Genomic DNA, 6,599 nt, shown 5'->3' with positions numbered 1-6,599 from the left:
ATTTTTTTGTTTAGGGCCCTGCACCTTTGTGCAACTTAAACCCATAATGAAATTATGCAAACGATATAGCTTAGATTCTCTTTCACCAGTGCTTCCTTTGAGAGAGTCTCTAAGAATGAAATGTGAAGGTGCAATTGCTTCTTATATAGAAAAATCTTCCTTCGATGACATCACTGACCAGTTCCGGAATTCTGTTCTGTTGACATCACAGAGGGCCCTCCATATAAGGCATTTGTCATTTCATTGTTTATACCAGTATAGGGTATGCTGATTGATTAAAAAAATAATATAAAATTATTATTTAAAAAAAAAATACCTGTGTGTTTAGAAAAATAATACCTGTGTGCGTGTGTGTGTTTTCCCTTATCCTACCAATACTATCCACATTATTACTTAAAAGCTTGTTTGACATCCTTTAATGCTGGTAGTTTTCAGTAACTTCAATTAAACATGAATTGTGTTAATATGATGAAACTAATATGGGGTCATTTTGACCCCATTATAATATAATTGAAATTATCACATGGTCATTTAAACTTCAACACTTTTAAGTATGTATTGACTTGAAAGTAGGGTGTCATGGAGGCTTAGCTGGTGGCCCTGTTGTCTGTCACCAATGGGTTTGGGGCTTTGAATCTCATCACTCCTTGGCAGGGGTGCCGTAATGGCAGGGGAAAGTTACAATGATTCCAAGGGCCCCTGAATGACAGGCGGCCTAAAAAATTGGGAGAATAGCTGGATTGGTCTGGACTGGGGGGCCCAATATGATATGCCTTCATGGGGCCCACAATCTCTAGCAATGCCCCTGCTGCTCGGTGTATGCATGAATGTTTTCCTGCAGACATTGTTTAGGCTAATTGGTACATCTACAATTTCCCATAGTGTATGAGTGTGTGTGTATATGACCTGTGATGGACTAGCATCCTGCCCAGGATGTACCCCAGCCTTGTGCCCTGTGCTGCTTGGCACGAGCCCCAGGTGACTCTGCCCAGTACAAACAAACTGATGGTTGGGTGATTTTTCGGGTCTGGACGGCACAGAGGCTCAGGACACATAAGTTACATCACACCTTTGGGGGCTGGGAGTCAAAGATCACTTTTGCTCTGTGTGTGAGGTTTGCATGTTCTCCTAGTGTTATATGAATTTTCTCTGGATCCTCTGTTTTACTCCCAAGATTGAAAGAGGTGTACTTAGGTAAATTAGTGTCTCTAAATTGGCTTGTGTGTGTGGGCGTGTGTGCGCCCGGTAATGATCTTTGCGGTAATGATGCCGGTCCTTGTTTTTGCTGCTCCAAGCTCCCTCGCAGACAGAACATCATCTTACCGTAGGAACAGCAGTATCTCAAGTTGTTGACGGAGCACATGTGGAAATCTGTGGCTGCTGCATCTGTGTCTTCAAATTTAGTCCTTGATTCTGTGTGATACTTTAAATTAGGACCCTAGAAAACATTAATTGAACAAATAGTTCCATTTATTACAGTAGCATAAGTGGAAATTTGTGTTTTTAAAAGCACTAATCAAACCAGAAATAGCAAACAATGATGCGACATTATGAGGAATAAATTGACATACTCATAAAAAATTGGAATGATAAAAAAAAAACACCAGATAGAGTGACAAAAATCCTCTCATTCAAGGCAGTAGGATGAGGGATTTACACACACACACACACACACACACACACACACACACATACATATTGTACTGCCATTGTAATGAGATAATCAATTTATTTATTTATTTATTTACTTTATTTTTTACATATTTTGCATATTCACTTGCCAGTGCTTTTAATGTTGATCAGTGTGTGTGTGTCGGTGTCTGTTTGGCTTTGCACAGATCACATTTGTTGATCAAAATGTCCCCAAAGTTTGGTAAAACTCGAAACTTACTTTTGGTTAAGGTTAGAGCTGGGTGGGGGTTATGTGTCCCGTCAATAGGATTAGAGTCTTTTTTCAACCATAGAAATGAATGGAAGGTCCCCATTTAGATAGGTACACCAATATGTGTGTGTGTGTGTGTGTGTCTGCGTGTTTGTGTGTGTAAGCAGGTATACCTTACCTTATCGGGACACAATGTCCCCACAACATGATGATTACCTGTTTTTTTCCCTTATGGGGACCAATTTCCTGGTCCCCATCAGGAAAAACTCAATTTAATAAAAATCTATGACTCCAATGAGAAAAAAAAAATTCAACAACTGTAGTATTTTGCTTGGTTACTTATTTAGCATTTTTCCCATAAAAATGAATGAGCAGTGCCCAAAAACATATGATTACATGACTGTGTGTGTGTGTGTGTGTGTGTGTGGGACTGCATAGCCTTGGAAAGCCAACCTACTCTCAGGAGAGTCTAAGCCCAACTTTTTCACAGAGTTACTGGTTTAAAATATTCAGAAAAATTGAGGAAGCAAAAACTTCCAAATGGTGAACAATGTGGGAAGCTGTGGGCAGCTAAAACTGTCTGCAGGGGTCCATATATCACAGGAATCATCGGCACGACTCTGGAGCTGTGACATTTTAAAATGAGACCGTTATAGTCCCCCTTTTCTTAAAAAGCATTACGGAAAATCAGATCAGTGAGATTTTAAACAAGAACCCAGTGTCAAAGCTGCGGGAAATCAAAAGCCAGGCCTATGGCCACCGCTGATTGTGAATAGGACTTGGCTTCAGTAGACTTTCAAATATTTCTGCGTTTTTGAAGTTTTTCAAAATTAGTGAAATAGTACTTTATAATATTCTTTTCACTATCAAGTGTGAAGAATACTTCAGTTTGATCCGAAACGGTGAGTACAGTCCAGCTTGAGAAGTAATTCTTTTAGAGAAGCAGATTAATATGGTCAATAATATTTTGAATATTACTTAAATATACTACGCTTCACTAACTGTATATATTGTGCGTAATTAATATGCAAAATATGAATGGCATATGAAAGGTGTATTGGCTCACTTTTTGGCTTCATACCTCCACTCTGCATGTTTGCAGTTTGCACACTCATTTGTGAGGGAGCCTAATTAGGAGAGTCTTCAGTTTAAGACAGGTCATAAATGGCTGCTTGTCTTGTACCCTCAGATTCATAATGGATGTGAAAACGTGCATTGATTTCTTGGAGGAAAGACGAGAGGAGAAACTGAGGGAGATGGTGGATTTTATATTGCATGAATTAGAAGATTTAGAAAATTCAGCTTCTGAGCTGGAAATGGAAATCAAGGGGTTTTTGAGTAAGTGTACAGAAGAGATTGTTGCCATGAGAGAGAAAGAGAAGAAAGACAAGGCAGAGGAAGGAAGTGTGAAAGAAAACGAGAACATGAATGGACGGATGAGGAGCATGGAGCCTAGGCAAAGGAGAGAGGAGAAGAAGAGGTGTGAAATAGGAGAACAGACAGAGATGGAGAGTGAGGAGGTCCACTGAAAAAAGAGGAAGGGATCAATGGAATTCCCATTGATAGTGACTAGAGGAGGAAAAAATGATGAGGAAGGGGATCAGCATATTGAAGGATGTCGTATTTCTTTATGTGTCACACTAACAAGGACATTTTTATTTCTGCTTTTCAGAGCTCTCCACCCTGGAAGCCATATAAACATGGTGCCTGTGGTTTCTGACCCACCTCCTCAAAGCGACGGCCTCTCTCCTGAGCCCTTAAATGATTTTTGTTTTTTACTTGTATTTAAATATATACATAATAAAACTTGCACCTCTGTGTTCTATGCTTCCTTGCTCACAGCCTTAACACGCTCTAAATAATCCTAAACTATATTTCAATGTTTAATTGGATTCAGCATGAACAGCCTCTACCATCCAGGCGCAAACAAATATGTAAAACATAGTATAGTGTGAACTTCTCCAACTTTCTTGATAAGAAACATGGTTCTTGTGGGAGTAACGCAAGTTTGCTGGGAGTGGTTGACCTAGTGAATAACTATAATGCAACAGCAAATAAATCGATGTGTAATTTACCTACAAAACATTCACTTATGTGCAATCAAACCAAATTAGTCGTAATAATGAAAACAGGCACAGCACTGTAATGTTAACATTACAACACAGAATAAATGGCTTAACGTAACAGGACAATATTAAGATAGCAAAATGTATACAATAATATATGATGAATAATAAGCCAGCGATTTACTGTATGCTTTTACTTACCCGAGAATACACCAAGATACTTTGCCCATACTTTTCCCTCTACAGTTCATACCACAATGTTTATTATATTTTAGAGTAAAAATAAACAAAATATTAACACAAGCCAGATGCCATCCAAATTTCATCAAATTTTATCAACAAAGTTTAAAAAAACATAACAAAAAAGTTAAGTACCCAGACAGAGTGGTGGAAATGAAATGAATCTGCACGTGGTGAAAGGTCATGTGACTGTATCGCAATAATTATAATATCAGATTAAACAGACAATTATACAATTATTATTAATCTGAATAACTTTTAGTTTTGGTGATTTCACCATGATATGTTGCTATTTAGTACGGTTAAATGGAGTTTTAAACCCCTCTAGGGTACGAAATGACGCCAAACAGTGTTTTAGGGTACTGCTTACTACAAAGTGTGATTTCTGGTAAGAGACATTGCTGCAGAATTTTTCAAATATTTACTCCTCTGGGGTACATTTGCAGCTAATAATTTAATTTGGGATCCAGTCTGTGTGTTTTTTGCGTGTTTTGGTAGTTTTTGGATTAAATGTTGTATTATTCATTTTTAAAAAGTGTTTCTGGCAATGATTTGACTTGTATTTCGCCATATATGTGGAATCAATTTTACTGTTATTGTCAGTCTGTGCTTTTGTCACACAGAAGCTGGAGAAGAGCCAGCAAAGTACTATTTAGTTTGTTCATTAATTCTGGAATAACAAAGGCTTTTCGCAAATACTCCTGGACCTTACTTGCGTATTTACTTCCCTTATTCATTATCTTGTTAGCTATTTGCTAAGATCAATTGCTTTTGGGAAATCCAACCTTGGTCATTTTGCGACGATCTGATTGGTTGAAATGCATGGAGACTAGAGAACAGTTATCTGTGTTGATATGCATAGATTAGTAGTATTGAATTGATGCATTCCCAATAACTCAGAACTTGAAAATTTCCAACCTCCTACTTGGAAAATGTATTATAGAATGATTGAATGGAATAGATTTATGCAAATTTATGCAAGTTAATGCTAATTCCACTAGTGTTTGATGCTCATGGACATACTAGCAGAAATGAGCTCTTAGTAAATCATGATGTACACTGTGTGAACAACCTTCTGCAGTGGAAAATTGAAGCGAGCTGGAATCATGCTGCAACTGTAGTCTCTTTGTGGAGTGGGCCGGGTACAGTCTGCTTCTTGTACGCCAGTGGAAAAGCGCTGTGAATCAATGGATCTCTAGAGAGGAGAGTGAGCAGAGCACTGCATCATGAGTCAAAGATCTGTTCACACCACTGCCTTGTTCTGTTCACATGCAGCTTTTGTTGTAGCTGCCAAATATCTGCACTAGCCCACATTGAAGGATTTGGTAACAGGTGTGGCTTCCCAAGTTATTCTTACCTTGCATCCAATCCCTCACTGTACACTAAGTGGGTATATAAAAATAAACAGATATGAGTCTGAAACTCTTGCAGAAAATAGCTGTTAAAGCATTCATCGGTGTGTGTTTGTATAGTAATGTAAAGCCTGTTATTTTGACATTGTGCGGACCACTTTATCAGTCCCCACAAGGGGAAACTAAGTTTTATAAAAATCCATGACTGCAATCAAAAAACTTTTCCTGTAGAAATGACATGAAAGTTCACACAAAGATATGAATACAAATGTGTGACTGTGTTCAAGCTATTTGCTGAAGGTAGTTGTAGATTTTGGGATGGATGGAACTTCTTCAGGAATCCTGTCTCCCTTTCTGCTTATGCTCTACAATTTGGACAGCTAGCGCAACACCTGTTCTTGCAATCTACAGAAGTTCTTCAACTCCTCCATTGTAGGACGCATCAGCAATGGATATAAGTCTGTAGGACACTGGTGGAGAACTTTGTGCTGTGGTGCAGGGAGAACAAGCAGGACATCAGCAAGACAAAGGAGTTGGTGATGGACCTCTGGTGTAAAAATGTGTGTAGTGAACTGCCACGGATGTTTTACCAATCCATTGAGGCCGGTGTACTTTTACACTGTGGACTGCCAGGAAGCATTATTAGTTGAGGCGACACCAAATGCCTGACCACACTCACCAGGCAAGCCCAGCTCCCTTACAGGACTGACCCTGGACCCCTTGGAGACAATTCTGAACATCCTCCCCATGGGGTGCCCTCTTGGAGCACCTTTTTCCAATGGCTCACAATGGTGCTAAGAAGGACTACTGAGGATCCTTCCACTTTGCACACTTCAGACACTACAACACCCCCTTCAGATGTGTCCCTAGCATTGCATCTTTAAAGCAGTTGCCACCAACTGCAGCACCCAGATGGAACTAAGGCCCAGCCATTCAGAGTTCACATCAAGTGACACAGTACAATGAAACGATTGCGTCTGACAGGTAAGTGTATGCCTCAGAAAATTAAAAGGCTGAAAGAAGTATTTTTAGAGGGATTATAAAATGGTGCCTTCCTTT

This window comes from Paramormyrops kingsleyae, unplaced genomic scaffold, assembly GCF_048594095.1.
Source record: "Paramormyrops kingsleyae isolate MSU_618 unplaced genomic scaffold, PKINGS_0.4 ups56, whole genome shotgun sequence".
NCBI lineage: Eukaryota > Metazoa > Chordata > Actinopteri > Osteoglossiformes > Mormyridae > Paramormyrops > Paramormyrops kingsleyae.
This window is presented reverse-complemented; position numbering follows the sequence as displayed.